General features: G+C 35.2%; 1 pseudogene; it reads right to left on the bottom strand.

Annotated features, from left to right (window-relative positions):
• Positions 1 to 15,851: 15,851 nt before the first annotated feature.
• LOC113185065 (acyl-protein thioesterase 1 pseudogene) lies at positions 15,852 to 17,783 on the bottom strand (annotated as a pseudogene).
• Positions 17,784 to 22,254: the final 4,471 nt, after the last annotated feature.

The following is a 22,254-nucleotide window of genomic DNA, read 5'->3' as shown; positions in this document are numbered from 1 at the left end:
GGAAAGGACAAATGAAGACTAGGCACCTGGAATCCCTTTCTGATGGGTTTCTGATGATTAGGAGCCCCTCAGTGGGCGGAGCCTTCCTTGGGATCTTTACCCTGGTCCTGCTGGCCTTTGATGCCAGCTCACATAAGAACACACGTGATGATGTGTGTGACCATCCTGGTTATCAACATTTTGTTTGAAATCTACCAAACCTATTTTTTGCTAAAGATATTTTGCTCTTCAAACACACGTGATGTAGTTTTAACATCAGGGTGGCTGAAGATTTAGCAATATAGACCTAGCCTAGCAAGGGAGAAGAGTGCTGGCATATTTGGTGCCTCTACTGTGTGTCAACCACTGTCCAGGACTTTAAATGTATCATTTACAAGTAGTAAAAGAATTCTACCATCCATACCACCATGATGATCGCAGTTACTGCTCTCAATCTATAGTCCATGAGTGGGTATTGACTTCCATCTCTCCTTCTACAAAATGGTGTAACTATTGCCCTTTTAATTAAGAGGGCAGTGATGCTGATACCAAGAAATTTAATGCAATGAACTTTTTATTATTAGAGATAAAAATTAATCCTCAATTCCTTTGGCCTTTTAATTGTTAACTGTGGAATCAGCCAAATGTGGAGCCTGAAGAAGCATCAAGGGATAATGTAATTGCAACTCTTCAAACAATTGTATCTGTCTGGAGAATGAAGATTGATGATCTGGAAAATAGATCTCATTGTTGCAGTAGTAGAATTATGGGCTTTGCCAGTGGCTATTAAGAGAGCTTCTCCAAGAAACTTTTTACCAAAAGAAAAAAAAAAGTGATACTTGTTAGATGAAGAAAATTCAATTCAGCCACTTTTCATTAAGCAAGGCCAGAAACTCTAATTCCCAAGTTCATAGTTGACGAAAGGCCCCAGAGCAGTAATTATCCATTTTTCAAGTTTCCTGATAGAAAGCTCTTCAATTAGATATAGACAAGGGGGAAATTATGGTAAAAGGAAGGGTATTTTGTCCTTTCTAAAGAGCACTAGGAAAATAGAGACTATGCAGCAATGTTAAGAGATAATTATATTTAATGAGTTAAGCACTTTGAATTATCTTAAAAGATGTTGAATTACTTTCAGTATTGCTATTACATTTAAAGGGCTCAAATTTTTAATTCAGAAAATAAACTTGCATTCAGTGTTCATTGATGTTTCCTCAGTTCTCAGGGAGGGCAGGTTGCCTTGGCATCCTGGAAATAGGTTGTTCTGTGCATGAAGTAAGTCGTGTTTTGTTCAAAGTGTCATTGGACGAATGTTTGAAATGTGGTTTGGTGACAATGGACGAGTCGTCTCACTGTTGATTCTAATGTTACTTGATGAGCACTGTTTGCAGGACCATTGTTTTCCCTGCCTTCCTCATTCACATGGGAGGATGTGAGCATTAATGTCTGACTTGGTATGAGGTTATGGATGATCATGGATTGGTAAAAGTAAGAAGCAGAGGCTGCCTCTCTTTGTTAAACCACACAATGATAGCACATGAATATTTTATTTTATCTTTTCAAAGAGGAACAAGCCTGGAAGATGCTCTTAAATAACCAGAGGCTCTTAGGATATAGTGTTTCTCAGTATCTGCCACTGAGCACAGTGTTCACCTCCATAGGGAGAAATGAAGGTGGCTATTCAATTGTGGCCAGCCCAGGAGCTAAACTCAAGCATATGTGCATCTGTATCTGCATATACATGTATACACACACACACACACACACACACATACACATACACACACATACACACACTTTATTTCTAATCTGAGCACAAAGGTGATTCAGAATACACACTTAGAAAGGTTAGAAAGAATCACAGACATTCTGTGGAACTTGCACTTGCTAATGAAGGCCCTTGCTAGCAGATTCTGAATGTAAATGGGAGATTTTACATGTGCTCTGGATTTTGTTATTAGAAGGTTGTAATGTCTTTCTTTCAGAGATGTGAACAATCATTCTTCTTTAAGTTGTCACTTTTCTTACTTTTAAAGTTAAAAATAAGGGAATGTCATAGAGAATGGTACTAGATGACAAAAATGGAGGAATCCAAGAAAACTAAAAACAGAAGTTAGACCTTTAACATGGTTCATTCAGTGTGTTCAAGATAGAGAAGCCAATGTCTTGTTTAGAAAAAGAAACGAAGGTTAATGTTACCTAATGATAAAAGCAATGCATGCATGCTGCTGCTGTTTGTAAAGCATCTCAAAAGTATAGACATGAAAAAGGAAACTGAACCCCAACAGTTGCCCCCCCCCCATATTTCTTCCACCTCTTGAAGACAGCTACTGTTAGTCACAGGTGTATTTTCATCTTAATTGTGTGTGTGGGTATGGGGGTATTTTTTAAAACAATAAAGGGAAGGTGTTGTATCTATGATTTGATCGGTACTTTGTGCCCCACCTGATTATTTGCCATTATTTGTCTACGTTATAAGGTTTTGAAAATATTCAGAAAGACAGAGAAGGAAGGTGAGATTATTCTTAATGAGCTACTCCTCTGCCAGCCAGCTGCTCCCCACGCCTTTAGGGATGACTCTCATTTCTGATCAGGGACCCTCAGCTTGCAATATGAGAGCTCTGATCTTGGGATCAGCTTCAGAGAGCCAGTGTATTGATTCAACTTCACAGGGCAGCAGTTAATTAAAAAAAAAATTTAAAAAAGATAAAAGGGTTGAGAACCCCTACAAGCTTGGTGGGACATGTCAAAGGGGACAGTTTCTGCACTTATGAAGGTTGTAGGAGATTTAGCATAATGTACCCTTTGCTTGACCTGTCGATTATGTATTTATGACTTGATAGCGTCACAGATGAAAAATGACTGGTTGAGTGCCGGACTACAACAACATTATTTTCAGTGACTACAAAGTCTTGTTTATGAATGTGCCACAGTTAATTTAATACATTTTCGTTATTTGACATTTGTCCTACACTAAAGGTTTTTAAAGTTATGACTTATGCTCTGAATACTGTTTTGGGTAATCTTGCAAAATTGTAGATATTTCGCTAGTTGTTTCCTTCAAGTAATCCTTATAAATTGAGTTACAAAGGAAATTATAATGCCCCTTTTAAACTGTTGATACCTTTTGCCCAACTTTCTTCCACAAGAATCCTACCAATGTATACTACATGCATCGATGGAACAGCAGCCATGTTCCACATCCAGAGATGAGACTGAACACACCATCAATTTTCTAAAGTTTTGAATTCCTTTTTTTCAAATAGAATAGATGATATCAATCAAGTCATACAAATCCGTTTTCCTGGAATCCATTGTGATCAAAGGTATGCAATTTAAAAATACCTGGTGGAAGTTGAGCTGTATTCTATAATGATCAAAGAGTACTTAAACCATTTAGAGTGATCATAGTCATCAAAATATTTTGCACCAAAATGTTCTAACCTAGTCTTCTAATCATGACCTAAAATATTTCTTTGTCCTTCCTCTTATTGTAGAGCTATTAAAAAGGAAACAATTCTTCCTTTTCCTAAGACTACAGAGATCTATGAGAAAAATTCAGAATAGAAGGTCCCTGAACAATTTTGTTATGATACCAGAGTTTAGTCTTAAAAGAGATTTTTCAAAACGGAACCCTACCTACACTTGAAATTTTTTATGGCTTTATTTAAGAAGACATGAAGTGTTGTTCATGAACTTTATTTGATGTGAAAGAATAAAATTAGATGGAAAATTTTTCATCCTTCTGATGTTGGCCATAACCTATACATTGTTTTTAAAACCAAAGAGATTTGGGATAAAATAGCGATTCCAGTTTTGAAGACCCACAATGAGTCTAATCAGAGTCAAATTTCAAAATTACTTATTTGAATCATAGATAATTTATTCTAGTTGCACACTATTTTAAATGGTTACGTGTAATAGAGCACCAATCTAGGGATCAAGGATTAAAGTATTAGACTGAACTCGTGTGAACTTGAGGAATAAAACTTAACTACCTCTGAATTTCAGTTTACATATCAGTTTTTTTGTTTTGTTTTGTTTTTTTAGAGAGAGATAATTTTTTTAATATTTATTTTTTCAGTTTTCGGTGGACACAACATCTTTATTTTTTTTATTTTATGTGGTGCTGAGGATCAAACCCAGCACCCTGCGCATGCCAGGCGAGTGTGTTACTGCTTGAGCCACATCCCCAGCCCATACACATCAGTTTTTAAGAAGCAACATTCAATGAAGAGGCCAGTGATAGTGGTGTGCTCCTAGAGTCCCAGCTACTCAGGAGGCTGAGGCAGGAGGATTGCTTGAGCCTAGAAGTTCAAGACCATACTGAGTAACATAGCGAGAATTTTGTCTAAAAAGAAAAAAAAGAAAAAAGCAACTTTCAGTGCTTCTCATGGCTCACAGGGTTGTTATGAGTATCGATATAATGGAGGTGGAAATTCATGATGTTGGTCTGTCGCTAAGAAAAATTTTGGTGAGAAGGTGCCATAAAACATCCGTGGCGCTGGAGTGCCCTTGCAAAAAAGACATAGACCTCAAACACATGGTTTCCCCTGCTATGTCGGATCCACATAATGGTCAGGCTGGCAACATGAAGGGTGTTCAAATCCAGTAAGAGGCTGCCAGAACAGTCTAGCAAGTAGAAGAAAAAAGCCATCACTTCCTCAACCTTTAAAAAAATACCTAGAAGCTCTTCATGGCCTGAATTTTGTCAAATGGCCACACCTAGATGCAAAAGTGGCTGAGAAATGTAGGCCTTATTTTAGATAGCTGGGTGACCTAGTTAAAGACTGGTGATCTGTTTATAAAGAAGGAACAAACATATTGAGAGACTATGAGGCTCTGCTTTCAAAGTCTTGGGCCTAGGAGGCATGAAGTATTAGATAAGTGTGAGTAGACAGATCCAGATAGTTTTTGAATTTCATATATCTCACACAGAAAAATAACCTGGTGATGAGCAGAGGGAGTTATACATTATCTGTTAAAGTAAAAAGGCCAATGCTATTTTTGTTGACTTTACAAAGCCCTTTGTGTTCATTTTGGTTTGTAGCTTCTTGTCAAGGGAGGGGAAAAATACTATTCATCATCCTTGTTGAAGTTTATTAATTCTGAGCACTTGCTAGCTTTCCTCTTCTGTTGGTATGTATCTACTTAGATGCTTGCAGAATGCAACACGTGGAGGTTTGGGAGCACTCCCCCAGAAGGAATACACCTTAAACCAACATTTCAGAAAAAGAAGCAATATTTTTAAAAATCTCAAATTGCATTTTAAAAGGTTCTGTGAAATAGAGGGGGGGGGGAAATGAATCTCTTCAGGTGGGTCTATGTTTTGTTTTGAGTAAAAGAGAGATTAACAGATAAATGCAGGTATCATGGCACCACCTTAATCATTTTGCATTTTCAATCCTAGGTTTGGCTCCGCCCTTCCCTATTGACCATTTAGCTAAGTTACACAGTAGACAATTAGTAGATCTTATTTTCAAATGAAAATGTTTATTGGATGTTCTAATTTGCCATTCTAACCCTAGAACTTGGAGAGAAAGCATTTAACTTTTATAGTAAACCATAAAGAAGCTCCATAAAGCTTTGCACAAAATTCCATTCTTTTCAGAAGTTAAGATATACTCTTTAAGCATGCCTGCATTGTGACGCATTGCTAGTTGGTGAACATTCCTTTAACTCTGTTTCCTGTTTTCTGAGGGGAATTCACAAAGGACGTGTTTTTAATAGGCTGTAATCACATGGGCCAGGGGGATCTTGGCAAGTAGCTATTAACAGTATAGACAGAAGCTTGGAGTGTGATGGATTTAGACTTCCTGAGCATCTTGATACTATTTTAATGCACTAAGAGTATAAACTAAATTTAGATCCTGCTGACTGTTACTGGAGTGAATGTGTGTCTCTTTTGCAGACAATGCTAGATTTAGTAGCTGTGTATTTCTGTCAAGCTGGGAAAGCAGTTTACAACTCCCATCTAAGCATTTTAATACCTATATATTCCTACTTACTAACTGCTTATTTGATTCGTAACTGGTCATTTAAATTTTGTTGTTCCTAAAGCAGTTACTGATAGTTGTGGTATTTTTCTTGTGGTCATTGCAATTTATTTTAATAAATCTGGCATTGTGCCAATGGTTAATTTCTGACATTAAGTCCATATTGCTCCCTAGGAATTTGTTCCACTGTTTCTCAACCTTGGCACTGTTGGTATTTTGAGTCATAGAACTCTTTGTTGGTGGGGAGGGGCTGTCCTGTATGTTGAAGGATGTTTAGCAACATCCCTGGCCTCTGCCCATTTCCCCTCCCACAGTTGCAACACCAAAACAGTCTTCAAACATTGCCAAATGACCCAGGAAGGTTGAAATCACCCCCAGTTGAGTACCACTGTCCACTCTGATCATCCACTTCTCTCCACATCCCTCACTACTTCTCCAGTCCAGGCTATTATCATTTCTCAGCAAGCAAAACTAAAATAGCTTTCATCAGAGTCATTCTGCCTATCCCAGCTGCTCCTCAGAACATTCTCTCATATATAATAGCAAGGATGATCTTTTCAAAATCTTACTCTCATCATATAACTCCATTTACAAAGTGTCAGTGCTTCCCTGTGACTTGATCTGATGATAGAACTTTTTACAGTAGCCTGCAGTGTTCATCCTCCTTGGACCCAGGGTACCCTGGATCCATTTCAACACATTTCCCTTGCCAGTTCAGGCACCTGTCCTTCTCCCGCCTGCTCCTTCCTTGCTCCACCCATCTCTACGTACATACTTCACTCACATTCTTCCTTCTATTCTGGCTCCAGCTTCAAACTGCCAGGCTATTTTTACCTAATGATTTAGGACCAAATCAGACGGACATGTAATAGGTTATTCTAGGTCAATTGGATTAGAGCCAATTATCTAAAAAATAGTTTACCAAAGGACCAAGTAATGGAACTAAGTCACCAAATATACATATTTTAACAAAATCTTGATTTTCTTTTTACTCTTGGTAGAATTTCCCACAATTGGTTTTGCATGGGTTGGATTGGGTTTTAGAGAGCTATGAAGACCACTTCTAGACTTCAGTTCTTAGGGATTCTGGGGTCACGTGATTCCCCACCTGTGAATACCATCCCCTCATTCAGTCTTCCCTCTCTGGGACTTGCAGACCAGCCCACCTGGGTACTGCCCTAGGTCTCCATCTAGCAGGTTGTTGGCATCAGATGAAGTTAAGAATTCCTTAAAATGCAGCTGTGATAACACAAAGTAAAGCAGAAATCTTCAAAATCTATTAATGCATTACCACAGAGTTTATAAATAAGTAAATAATTTTGTCAGTTGTAATTATTAAATCTAGCAGGCTGTCATTTGGAATTATAATGAAAGGACACTAAAAATTCTTAAGTATTGGCAAAATAGACAATGATTTTAAAGAATTTAATAGGCATCAATATCAAGGGAAGATTTCCCATATGGAGACTGGATTATATTTAAAAAAGAATAAATTTACAACAAGACTAAGTCACCTATTACCCCTTTAACTTATAACAACTTAATATTCCTTAGAAGAGCCTTAAAACTAATTCTATCATTAAATACAGTCAAAAAAGAATATGCCGGGGCTGGGGACGTGGCTCAAGCGGTAATGCGCTTGCCTGACATGAGCGGGGCACTGGGTTCAATCCTCAGCACCACATAAAAATAAAATAAAGATGTTGTGTCCACTGAAAACTAAAAAAATAAATATTAAAAAAATTCTCTCTCTCTTTAAATTTTTTTTTAAAAAAAAGAATATGCCATAGTTGCTTCATTGAAATTCTGCATTCCTTTGGTGATTGCTGTGGTCATCTATCTCCATCACAATGTTGTAAGCTCCATGAGAGCAGGAACTAGGTCCAATTTTGCACATTAAGTATCTACAGAGTATATTATAGGACCAGGCACAAAGTGGATATTTATTTAAATGTTAAATAAATAAATGCTTTTCAAAAAAGGAATACAGTGTTAGCCTCCTAATATATAACTAACATTGGAAGTAGTTCCTACTCTTAAGAAAGCTATTTATAATTCAGGATATAATTCTGTAAGAGAAATAAGAATATGTAACAGAGTTTACATAAAGTATTTGTTGAAACACTGTGTCTTTTGGTAGTTACACCCAGCAATATTTTAATTTTTGATAAAAATCCATGTGATTTCCTGTTGTATAAAAAGGTTTATAAATTTTATTTTACTCTCATATTCAAATGAAATAACATGGTTCCTTATAAATTTTAAGAAATGTTCCATAATGAGAATGTTTTAAAGTTAATATTGTAAAAATATCTTCAAATAAAGCTAGAACATGAGTATTGTCTGCACTCATAAAGATTCCAGTCAATTGTTGGCAATGGAGCTTATACTATAATTAGGGCTGATCTTATTCTATGCTGAGTCAGAATGGATATTCCAGCCTTTCCAAAAGGACCAGAGAAGAGGAAAGAAGTGCATCGGGCAGGAAGGATGGGGCAAAAGAAATCTGAGAGGAGAATTACCTTTTTCTTCTGGATCTTAATTCCAAACAGATGGTCTCAAAGTTTTGCTGTATCATACATTTATATAGAGTCATTTAATCCTTTAATGACCATTATGGGATCCATAATTTGTAAATCTTTAACTATTTCAGACATTTTGTATTCTGTGTTTAATAACTCTAAGAGATTTATGGAAGAGTTTATAGTGTGCTGTTTTCTGTTTCTCTGTCTCTTGCTTATGGTAGCTTATTTTGGGTGTGTATTTTAAAATTTTGGATTGTGAGCTCATGTTTCATAGGCCTTCCCTGTGGGAATGTCAAGCGTGGATTGAGGATGTATTCCTTTAGAAAGAATTAATTTAGCTTCTTCCAGGAGTCCTAGGATACAGTCAACACTGGATCATATACGTTGCTTTTCTTGGCTTGGGGTTTCCTGAACCAGGCATGTAGTGAATATCTAAAACTCAAACCATGTAAGGGGATGTTAGTCAGTTTTTTGTTACTGTAATCGGAACACCTGACAAGAATGTAGAGGATGAAAGATTTATTTGGGCTCATGGTTTCAGAGGATTCAGTCCATGGTTGACCAACTCCAAGAGAAACTGATGGTGGAAGTGCCTGGTGAATGGAAGCTGCTCTGGGAAACAGAGAGGAAGGGGCTGGGGAGATGAGAAACCCTTTTGGGACTTGCCCCCCAGGAACCTATAAGCGAATCAGAGAAAGTTAAGAGAAGTAAACATTCTGATCTTAGCTTAAAAAGATATATGAGTTCATCATTTCAGGAAGAAAGCAGAGCACGAGGAAAGGCTAGGTTACTTGAGAGTTTAAAAGTCTGTTTGTGGAACTTTAAGATGGTACCAATGAACAGAATTGTCTCAATACATGAAGTTTATCTATCTGAACGTGCTTTCACAGGAGAGTGGTAGCTAATGTTCCCTGAGTATTTGCTATGCGCTTAGTACTGCTGGTATATGCTTCACATTTAATAATTCATTCAATTTTGTCAACAATTCTAAGGATACTATTACCATTTTAGTTACAGGTAGAATAATTATGATTGAGTATTGTCTCCAAGGTCATAGAGTACAGGTGAGTGAGCCAGAACTCACCTAGGCATTCTGACCCGAGTCTGTACCCTTAGCTTCTGTGCCCCACTGCTCACCATGAAGACTGGGTTTACTCTGGAGGGTTTAATCAAAACTTCTCATTCTTGAGAAAGCTCAATTAATGAAGAAAGTTTATCTCCTCTTTAGACTGAATGTACTGCACCAATGACTCATTCTTGTTTAGTTTCTTTAATTAAATACTGCCCTTCTCCAAGAAAACTATGTGATGGAATGGATGCCTTTTCAGTGGTGTGTTGCACTAGCTCATGAGAACTAATCTTTATATTTTCAGGAATTTTTGCAGTTATTAAATATGACTATTATTAAAACTAAATTATATAACTTTCATTAAATGAATTATATTTAAAAATAAATGTAATATTCAAACCCCATTCCTTCCTAATTCTTTTGCTATCCATGCTCTTAAGGTTTGTTTTAATTTTTTTATTGTGCCTGGATGGTAGAAGTACCATATAATGGGATGCTATAATACATCTCTCCCCGGCCATATGTTCAATAATGTCACTTTGATAATTTGGATTTGGCAATAGTGGGAGTAATAATTTGGTAAACACCATCAGGGCTCCACCCCTCAGAGCCCAGGTTGTTCAACATTTACCAAATAATCACAACACTCAGATAATCATCATTATCTCTTCTTTAAGATATTTTGCTTGAGTTGGAGTCTTAGGAGGGCTCTGTATTACGTAGAGGGTTTAAATTGTATAGCAGAGACCTCTGGTGTCTAAGTTGTACTAGTGCTACAGTATTTAATAAAAGGAGTTGGGAAATGTTAATCTATCTGTTTCTCATTAATGTACTTAATTATTTCAGAAATAGAGAATTCACCTTAGCTTTAATAACCACCAAAGAACATGATTGATACCTAGTGTTTCATGATACCTAGCTAGTGAACTAAAGCTTTTTGGTTTAAGAAACTTAAAGTCATAATTCTAAGAGAAAACTTTTATTTCTTCATTTCCCCCTCAACTTGTAGAAGGTGGGAGCAATTGTAATGTAGAGGGAAAAGTCAAGATAATTGGATTTGTTTCTGGCTAGGCCACTAATAAATAGAGAGGTGACATGGGCTTCATCTCAACTTTTTGTACTTCAGAATCACCTGGGGATTTATAAAATATAGATGCACCTTGGCTTATCATGGGAATGCATCCTGATAAAAATCCTTGAATTTGACAATATCGTTCAGTTGAAAATACATTTAATCCACCTAATTTGCCTCACAGTTAGCAACACAGCACACTGTGGAGAAGTCCTTCCTCACCCTCATGGTGGCATAGCTGCTTGGGGCTGCAGCTCACAGCTGGTGCTGCTGCCCAACATGGAGAGAGAATATCACACCACTTATCACTACTTTTTAAAAGATCAAAACTCAGAATTCAAAATACTGTTTCTACTGAGTGTGAATCACTTTTGCACCATTATAAAGTCAAAAAGTCTTAAGCTAAACTATTGTCAGTCAGGAGCTGTCTGTATACTGATGACAGGCCCAAGTTAGTTCCATGAAATCAGAATCTCTGGCAGTAGAACATAGATGTTGGTATGCTTTGAAATGCTCCTGAGATAGTTCTAATATGCAACCTGTTAAATAACTTACAAGTCAAGATATTTACAGAAATGGTAAATGGTCTATGATTAAGGGTTCTAGCTGTGGGGAGGCCAAAACTCCTGGTTGGAAATTCCCACTCAACTTCTGTGTAACTTTGGATTAGTTACTTATAATCTCTACGCTTCATTTTCCTATGTGAACAATAATAACAATAATAATAATGATAATATATTAGTTGATACAGGTAGACTCTTTTTATCAGGACCTGGCACTCCTGTGACCATTATATACATCTTCATAGTTCTGTGTCATCTCCATGCTTTGTAACATATAGACATTTATGTGCTTGAAAATTGAACTTTGATATTCTTTTTTTATATTTTCTTTCCTTCTATTTTGTTGCCTTTTAATTATATCAGTATTTTCCCTCTTTTTATTGCTTAAAGATCTTTATTTTCTCAGCAGTTGGAAAACCCCAACCAGAGTAAAATGCTTCAGATGGCTCAAAACCAGTATTGAGCAATGACTACTCAGTCCTGGCATTTTGAAGAATTTTTGGAATTAAAGCATTTGCATTGGCTGAAAATGATGTTTCCTTTACGTTGCAAAGGATTTAATTCTTACTATTTCCTTTGACTTATGAGGAAGTAGCAACAAATTTTTGGAGACCTGTTTTCAAAGGGACAAAACATGTATAGAAGAAAATGTATTTGCTAGAGGAACTTAATGATAAGATGGGCAGCTGAAAGAAATACTTTGACCAAATCTTTAGTAAAACTGAAACAAAGGAAAAATTCATTTTCTTCATCCATTCTGTTTGAGACAGACTGATGACTAATTAGGTAGAGATAAAGGAGAAACCCCTTGTGAATATACCATTTTAGGAGCAATATTCATTGGGAGATATACCCAAATATGTATCCAAAAACTGAATTGATAAGGGAAAATAACAGAACTGGCAAATCACAAGTGTTTACTTTGATTTATTTGGGTGCTTGTTTTCCAATCACTTTGATAGAAAAATAAAAGTGGGGTGGGATGGGGAGAATTTAGGTAGATAAATGAGCATAACCAAAACTATTTAGAGGGTGAAAGTTGGAAAAGATTAATTCAGTACTGTGGTCTTCTGTAACACTTATGTGATTTTATATTTAGAAGGTTGTAGAAATTAACAAATACTACCATGTAGTTAGTATTAATGGACTAGAGACCAGTGCCCCAAATTGACTTTCAGTAGGATGATCCTTCAGAGACTAAGAGGACGTGAGTGCCCTTCTTCATGATTGACTTCTGTTTTTTTCTTGTGGCAAAAATTAAGTATACATAGGAAGAAGGCCAGGATTTGTTTGGTTGCAAAGAATAACTCAGGTTAACTTAAGAAGAATGTTTGTTGTGAGTTTACACCCCTGAATCTCAGAAAATACATTGTCAATAAATGTTGCTAGCTGGGATTGGACAAACTGATGTCACTCACTTAGAAACCCCAGGGAACCTTCTTTCTCTGAGTCGGTCCCTATCTCTTGCCTTTTAAGCTCTTTATACTCTGTGCTCTTCTCTCTTGTAATCTGTCCTTCTTCCATATAAACATTGGCTTGACGTGACCCCCAGTGAACCTGGTCAGAGCTCAGCACTCAGTGCTCAACCCACTGGTATCACATCTTTCCAATTCCTGGCACATGGTTTTGAACCAGGCCGTCAGTGATACGTTTCTGATGACTAACTGCCCTCGAATCAGCTATTCATACGTGGTCTTATCAGCCAAAGCTGGAATTGGATAGTCATTTGGTACAAAGAAGGGTCACATTAGACAGAAGAGACAGGAGGCTGGCAAGCCCTGGAAACTTGCTTTATCTTCTGCCTTAATTACAAAATGAAGTGATCTAAGGTTTTTCCAGCTAAAAATTGCAACACATGTGCAGTACATGATTTCTGCAGAATACTAGTGAACAGAACAACAAATTAGTAGTCTTCCTGATTTACTGCTGCAGTTGCAGACTATTTCAAGCTCACTTGATACTATATAGATATTTCTTTTCCAAATCTTTTGCTTGAATCATAATATGATGACTGCTGAATGTTAATGGAGTTACCTAAGACTGAATTGGGAAAGAAATAGCAAATCAATATCCTCTACTCTAAGAATCTTTTCCTTTTTGGGGGGTACAGAGACAAAACTCTTTCCTTTTATATTATGCAACCAAATACAAAATATGTTAATTATCATGAAAACATAATGTCCATTTTATTATGTAAGTTCTTCATTGAAAGGCACATGACAAAAAGACCAGACAGTTTTCTCTTTTATGTGGATAGATGAGATAATCATCAAGAAAACAACCATGATAGACTAATGCAGGTTAAAAAATAATAGCAAAACCACAAGCATTTTAATCAGACAGAGGAGCCCATTTGTAAGTTGTATAAATTAGCCCTTTTGGTGAGAAAATTATATGAGCAAATTGAAAAGGCTCTGTGATCAGAATCAATAGACATTAATCTAAACAAATTCCACAAGAGCAGGGACTCTTGTACCTGAGACTCGGGACAGTGCCTGGCACAGAAAGAGAACTCAGTATAGACTTAAAGAATGAATAGTCTTATGATTTTTTTTTCACTGAATCATCTAAGTGACAATAAACAAGATAATTTGCTCCTCTGTGTCTGAATTTCTTCACTCACAAGAATATATGCTTTGGGAGTCAGTGTTTTATCAGGACTCTATGATTACATGGCATGTCTTCAAAATTTTAAAACTCTGTTATATCTTTTCTTAAGACTACATTCTTCATTTGAAGGGAAGTAAAAATCCATTTCTTTTACTCCAATGAATTCAATCTTGAAAGAAAGTGAAACCAATCAGTGATTTTTAAATGTGTTTTTTATTTTTAATCAACACATAATAACTGTACATATTTATAGATGATAGTATGTTTCTTTTTTCAGAAATAAATTTAATTTCATATTAATAGAAACTGTTAAGAACATTTACATTTTTGTACTTTACAGCATAATACCCCCAAAGGGATATTTTTTTCCATAAATAAGATCTGGCTTATTTGTATAACTGAAATAGCAGTTTATATCTTTATGTAAAGCTAAATAACTTAATAAATGATTGTTTAAAACTTTTAAATCCATTCAAGTACATATTGATTCATTATTAATATTCTATATAATCCATTACTAAATTATTTCTATTATCAATTAGTATCCATTTATAAAGATTCATTTTTAAGATTGATTTTAGGGGCTGGGGATGTGGCTCAAGCAGTAGCACGCTCGCCTGGCATGTGTGCAGCCCGGGTTCGATCCTCAGCACCACATACAAACAAAGATGTTGTATCCGCCGAGAACTAAAAAATAAATATTAAAAAATTCTCTCTCTCTCTCTCTCTCTCTCTTTCTCTCTCTCTCTTCTCTCTTTTAAAAAAAAGATTGATTTTAGTCAGCTGGAATACAGCAGATAAATTAACACATTCAGAAGTAACAAGCATACACTTTTGCTATATATTAAAATGTATAGTAACTATACCATACATAGAGGGTTCTGAATAATTAATTATTTTTTACTATTTAAAAATCAAATGATTGCTATTTTATGTTTGTATAAAAAACTAGTTTTTTTTCCTAAAAAAAGTCAAGTGAAGTGAAAATTTCAAATAAGTTTATTGAAATTTTTTTTCTAACGGCTTGCTCATTTTCTACAGTAGTTGGTTTCAAACATGTATAGAAAAAATAAAACCTGAGCTCTATGCTACAAGTAAAACAAATAATGTTAGAAATTAGCCTTTAGGATCAGTGTTACATATTTCAGAACATATTAGAAAATGATCTATTTATTGTTTGAGTTACTTACGGAAAATCAAACCACAGAATTATTCTGATTACCTAGATTGAAGATTCTAATAACAAAACAGATCAAAATTTAGACTAAGGGACAGTTGTTTGAATTCATGGGTTAAAGACATATTTGCTTTCTCCTCAAGTGTAAATAGATTTTAAATACCATGTAACTGTGATTCAGAATGTCAAATTACAGCATGTATTGGCTTTAAATACATATGAAGGGAAATCAGGAAAGACCAAATTTTTTTTCTTCAGAGGATAAAAGAATATTAAAAAGAAATGATATCTGGGAAAAGAAAAATCTGGTCCCCAGAATAAAAGGGCCATTGAGTAAAGAAAGCAGCATCACTATCGACACTGAAAAACACTGTCCCTATTACTAAGAATGAGGAAATACCATCTCATTCTTATCTATTATGGTTATTACCATATATCAACACTGACATAAAAATGCAGACTACATGGTGACAAAGAAGTTTTGGAATAAACCCATAGACTATGTCACAGCATATATGAGTTGTTTATACCTAACTGTTCATTTATACCTGAAAAAAATTTTAATAAATATAGTAGTGATTTTCAAATGATGTATTGAAAAATTTGGTTGTGATATTTTATTATTTTGCTGAATTGCATTTAAGAAAAAAGGCTATCTGTTTCACCTATTTTAATACTTATGTATTCAGATCATATTATAAAAAACATCTGTAGATTATAAAATTCTCATGAAGAGACATTATTTAGTCTGTATCATTGGTATGTATTTACCAAACATTTTAACACTGGAAACATTAGAAGTGTCAAGATTTGGCACAGAGAAAGGCTATACTCTATGTAAACATGACTTTTTAATGATATCAATCAATTGGAGGCAGGAGTTTATCAATGAATTGCTTGATATCTATCATTTCCTGTAGACATGAACTGTGTGCACCATGCTTTTATAGGGTCCAAGGATTACATTGCCTGAATTCACCAATGTTTTTAGTTTTTCAAGAGCAAGTGAACCAAATATTAGGGGAACTAGAGGGCTGTGAATTCCATGGCCCTGGAGGATAGATATATCTTCCTTAGCACCAAGGGTAGGACTGTGGAAACAAAGCCGAGGTTGAAGCTGCCAGCTGAGTGCAGTGACATGGACTGGTCTCTGCTGTGGGCAAGACCACTATATAAAAATAAAGCTGCTTCTGAGAAAATTCTCCCCAAATGATTTTTGTCAGAAGGAAGGCCATTCTTCACTTCTTGATCTAGCAAAGTTTTTATATCTCCTGTCTAATTCCAGGTTAATCCTCCTAGGAATCTGGTGACAGCCCAATAAGATTAAACCAAGAAGGCATAGCCATGTTCAGATTTAACATAGGAGGCATAGCTGGGGCATGTGAGCAGATACATTTTTTATGTGAACTTCTTACACGTGCAAAGACTTGCCCACACTGACTTTCAATAGATGTTGGAAGCACTCAAAATCCTCCATATTTTGAAATGCATGATTAATTGTGGTGAACCATAATTATCCTGCTATTGTTGAACATTAGAAGTTATTCAACCATACCCTTGTATGGTAATTCATTGCTCTGGTAAATTTTTATGGGGGGAGGGTGCGTACAGGGACACTACCACTGAGCCACATCCCTAGCCCTATTTTTTGTATTTTAATTAGAGACAGGGTCTCACTGAGTTGCTTAGCACCTTGCTTTTGCTGAAGCTGGCTTTGAACTTGTGATCCCCCTGCCTCAGCCTCCAAAGCCACTGCTCTGGTGATTTTTAAATAGGATTTTTCTTTTTTAGATTTATGTCAAAATAGAGAAAAACTTAAAATACATTTGGGTTTCATCTCTCAAAATCAAATGTACTCTAGTATTGTTTGCAGAATATTGTCTCACTTCAAAAGTGTTCACCTTGTCCAAAGTCTTGTCACATCCATCTCCCTCTGCATTATATATCATGGACAAACTAGGAATAGCACAGTTTTCCCAGCTGGCTGTCACTTACATGGGCTAAATAGTCACAGAGCATTTTGCTGACCCAGGCAAACTCTACCTAAGAAGACCAGCTAGCTTTGCATAAAAGTAAACAGGGTGCACACTAGGCAGGTATAGAGTTTAGAAAAATAAAAAGAAAAATGACAGCACTTGTAATTCAACCATGTTGAAAGACTTGATACATCTAGCAGCATCTTCCTTAAAAAAAAAAAAAACCTACACTGTATTATTTGAACATCTGCTATCCAGTATAGGAAGGGAGCTGGTGCTCTGTCTGATGACTTAATTCTTTTGAGGTATCCAGTTGTGCAAAAATCTGATGTGTCTGAACAATGTTAATTATATGGCGTGATGTAGTTATAGAAATCTGACAACAATGACAGAGAATAAATAGTTTAATGAGGGCTAGGATATAAAAGGTTTCTGGGGAGCCACGTCTTCCCAACATAAATTATTGCCTTTGTCTGAGTTAAATGCTTGGGTAAAAATGGCAATGCTACCATGGTGGTTAAAAAGATTTAATGCCTTGGGGGGAATAATTATGCACATAAGCCAATCTCTGAGCTGGGTTCCTGCCATCCCCTTTCTGCAGGCTCCTGATGCTCATCTGTATGGATGCAGAGATGCACATACCACAGGTGAAGAGAGTCACCAAGGAGTTGTGGGAATTGATGATTGAATCTCACTATAAATATTGTATTACCATTATCCTTGTTCCCTTTTATCTTGTTTATTTCTTACCACTTGCTGTACATTAGCATTTTGACAGTGATCAATTTGTGCCTCCTCCTTGTCTTTAGTGCACATGCTTGTCCAGTCCACAACCCTACTGCAGTCAAATCAGAGGATCACTGGGACCCAGAAGAACCTGAGATTTTAGCTAGTTCTTGACATTTAGTTGCTATAAGGTTTTCAGGCAAAAAAAAAAAAAAATTTAATCTGCTAGATTTCCATCTAGGCTTTTATAATCCATGAGTTTCCTTTTCAATAACCAAATCTCTCCCACTACAATTTGTTAAGTGTTTTGTTTTTTCAGTTTAGTAACCCGACCCCCCAAAAAATGACAACAGAAAAGAATAAAGTAAAATTTTCTGTTAGCCTTCAACTTGTTTTGGAGTGTCTTATATTTCTGTAGATATGCATATATACATGCAGTCACATTGATAAAATGATACACACATTTTGTATATTTGATCTCCATTGTATACCCAGTTCTACATCATTTTTCCTACTTCTTACATAGTACATACTTTCTTCTGTCACTGAATATAATTTAAAGCATTTCATAACATAGACACACATAGTCCTCTGATATAAGACATCTAGGATGCTTCCATATATTTGTGATTGCACAGAAGGTAATTAACATCTTCATATAATAATTTTAATTCTTTATTTTTAGTCTTTATTTTTCTTCTCTGGGTCTATTCTGGATTCCCAGACTGGGAGCTCATACACTCCCTAAATGTTCTCTCTATCACATAAGTTAGAGTCTAGTTAATACTAATTATCTTTCATCCACAGAGACGGATACTTGTAGAAAATTGAAAAGCTGATTATGCTTTAGTTTTTCCTCAGTTAAGCATAATCTCACCAGAAATAATAGTAGTGATACTGTTAGGTGGTTTTAAGTAAAACCTAAGTGCTACGTATAAAAAAAATGAGTGCTTCTGAACAATTTTACATATTTTAGATGATATCTATGAAAATTGTTGGAATTAATGGATAAAAGATGCTAGAACTTAATATTCACATGATAGAAAAATCTAAAATCATAATACTTCAAATTAATATGATTCATTCTCAGATACTTTCATTTTTCCCTGTAGTGGAAAAAATAATGGAAAACCAAAACTCTCCCCAAAAGCAAAAGAAAAACTAAAGGTCTGCTTGCTTTTTTGAAAAAATTTTTTCCTTTTACTTACTATGATTTATATTTTCAATTCCCCAAACATGAAATCTTTTACATTCTCTGGAAATCTTCACAAAAAATAAAAAATTTTACTTCAACCCTGATTGAACTAAAGGTTATATGTGGAAGAAACTTGAGAGGAGCACTGGATTTGGAGATCTGTGACCTTGGGCAATTTGTTGAAGCCACCACAACCTCATTGTCTTTATCTGTACAATGGCTGTCAGAAGAGCCAACTGGAAAGCCTGATGCATACCTGTTCCTTCTGCCCCTGCTTTTAAATGATAATGCAGATTAGTCTGAGAGATGCATTTTTAAAGTAATTTCTCTTCTTTGAGTAAAAGTTATAGAATAAAGCTGTGTTTGTAGATGAATGGTTACCATTTGCCATATAAAGTCATAAACATGCAGGCAACCTAAGAACTGATTAAACATAACACCCCAAACAGAGAAAATGAAATAAAAAGTTAAAATCATGAAGTGAAACAAACAAACAAAAAATAACCTGTCCTCGGGTTACTCTTTTTTTTTTTTTGAGTCATTATTTTAGAGACTTCTTTCCACATTTCCAGAGAAATTCTTATTAATATGAACACACAGATCTCTCCTTCTAATTGGTACTTGGTTTACTCAAAATAAGATATATGTCATCCTTCAGCATGCTACATTCAAATGTATATGATATGCAGGAAGCTAGCATTTTATAATGGCAAAAACCAGACCTTGGTCTGTTGTATCTTTATCATCCTTAGCCATCTCTCTTGCTTTCCCTTGCTCCAAATTATACTATCTTTGTATACTTGGCTCTTCTTTCCTTCAAAATCTAGGAACATTTCCCTTTTACACTTTTTTTCAGGCTCTCCTTTGCTGTTCCTATTTTTAACTTCCTAGCCTTGCCTTTACCAAAATAAAAGTAGCTAGCCAAGTAAAAGTTGAATCCCCAAATAAAGGAATAGAGGAATACAGAGGCATAAGCAAATACCTGAAATCTGGACTCTATGAAGGTAGAGCATAATATTGTCCTCTACCATTATAATGTGCCAAAAGTAGTACACATTGAATGGTGTTTTAAAAACAATTGCTAAAATATATAGTATATGGACATGTCATTTTATTTTCTATTTTAGAAAACATAGTCCCAGAAATCACACTCATCTTTTTGCTCCAATGCTGGCTGGCATGTGGTGTATTTTTGCTTTGGACCCAGAAATATTCCCCTCCCCTTTTTTTAATTGTTAATACATATCCAGTAAAGAAATAGAGAGATGATATATTCCTTTTTTGGATGTTTACTGCAATATACTTATTGCTTTTAAAACTGTAAGGCTTGTTCTTTTGTTAAGAGAACCCTATTTCAAAAATAATGATCTTTACTTTGGAGTCAGACAAACAAATCCATTGTGAAACCAAAATTTCATTGGAGTTTCAAGTTCATAATACCAATAAATAAATTTGCATTTTCTGATCCATGGTGAATAATAATATTTTAATATTCAATCTCCTTTAAAACATGTGTCATATACAGTTTCTTTTGTAGATCAGTTTCTCTTTTGTCTGTACCAAAATGTATTTAAAAATCTTAGAAGAAAAAATATTGGGGGATAAAAAGCATACTTTTTAAAAAGTCACATTTTTACAACTTATTTTATAAACTTACTGGCAGATGTTTAAATTTGTTCCTTTGTGCATTGAGTAGAAACTATCACTTGGAATTTTAAAGAAACAGCATGATCAACTCAGAATTTATATCTCAAAACTCCAGAGAAGAAACCTATTTTTCCATAATTTTTTTTGGCTGGATAGGCTGAGGAGGCAACATCTACTGACAGTCACTGAATTGTTTGTTAGTTGCAAGCAAGGTACGCAGGGAGTGTGTGGAGTCGGGCAGTCCTCCAGCAGGCTTAGGACACAAGGAAGAGTTTGTGAAGGCTCACACTGAATCTGTAATAAAACTTGGGGCAGGTTAAATTTTACTTCTGCTCTTGATACATCTGCTATACAGAAATTACAGACTGGCTGAATTGACTATTGCTAAGAAAGATGCTTCTAGGTAAGTATACAAATGATAGATTTGTTGTTCTAAAATGATAGGAAGTATCTATTATAGGTGTACTTGGCTCTAGTTTTAATTTTCCAGGGTTGTACAGATTTCAAAAGTGCTAGACGATGCTATAATTGGTGTTATTTATCCTACCAGATTTTTAGGTAGCAATATTTGGCTATTTAGAACAATTTGGGAAATGTATGTAGTTGAAGAAGCAGTCACGATTAGCATTTGATCTGTGGCTCTTTCTTCCTTCCATTAAAATGAGCATAACATTGTGAGGTTTCATCAGTAGTCATTTAGAAACAATAGAGATTTCAAGGTCTAAATTTGGACATGACTTCTTTTAAAAAATATATTGGGCTTCTATATATTGTACAATGCTCTAATGTGTCTTCAGAAAAGGCTGGTTCTACATGATTATTTTATTAGTGTTTAAGATAATTGAAAATGCTTAAGCTGTCAGCCTAAAATTAATTTCAAGTAGTGCAATGTTAAAAAGGTGAAGTGTTAATATGCTATATATTTTTAGCATATTCACAATTGTACATTATATAAAATATTTTAAATATAATATCTGTATGCATTAGTCTTAATAGAAATCTGACATAACCATTAAAAGAAGATCTGATATAGGAGGCTTCCTCGCTTAGTAGAGAAGCATAACTAAATAAGAATTTCATCAGAAGCTACATGAACATTTAAAAAGCTTCATTGATAAAATATGTCATTTACTGTCAAGTGCATGTTATAAAACACTGGCTGAATTTACAACTTGGATTATTTATTTGGAAAGCAAACATTTTTCTAATAGATTATATCAGTAAGTGCACAATGAGTTGAGAAATTTTCCAACTAATAAAGAAATACATAAATATCTGAAGTCTCCAGGAAATTAGGTGAAAATGTCTTTTATTGCACTGATTAAGCTTTGACCAATTGCACACATTGCCTCTGAAGTGAGAGCAATTTCAATATATATTTTGGAGTTATTAAGACTGTCACTACTAAAGATATTTGATAATCCATTTGGGATATAGTAAGCATACTGTAAACTATGTTAATCGTTTATATTTTTATATTTTGTTATGTATGTTTAAATGATTTAAATATTAGGTAAGTCTGCACAGAGGACACCTATTTGATGATGTATTTGGGGGTCAAGTTTTTCTGAAATTTCCAGGCTATTTTACTTGGTAACAGTGAAGTAAACACTGGTCTGGGAATTAGGAGATTTAGGTGTTTAGGAGATTTCTGGTTCCTCAATACTGCTTCTAACAATTGGGTTACCTCCTTTATAAAATGGTTTCTGAAAGTTACTC

The sequence above is a fragment of the Urocitellus parryii genome, chromosome 1 (assembly GCF_045843805.1).
Source record: "Urocitellus parryii isolate mUroPar1 chromosome 1, mUroPar1.hap1, whole genome shotgun sequence".
In the NCBI taxonomy this organism is placed as follows: domain Eukaryota; kingdom Metazoa; phylum Chordata; class Mammalia; order Rodentia; family Sciuridae; genus Urocitellus; species Urocitellus parryii.
This window is presented reverse-complemented; position numbering and strand designations above follow the sequence as displayed.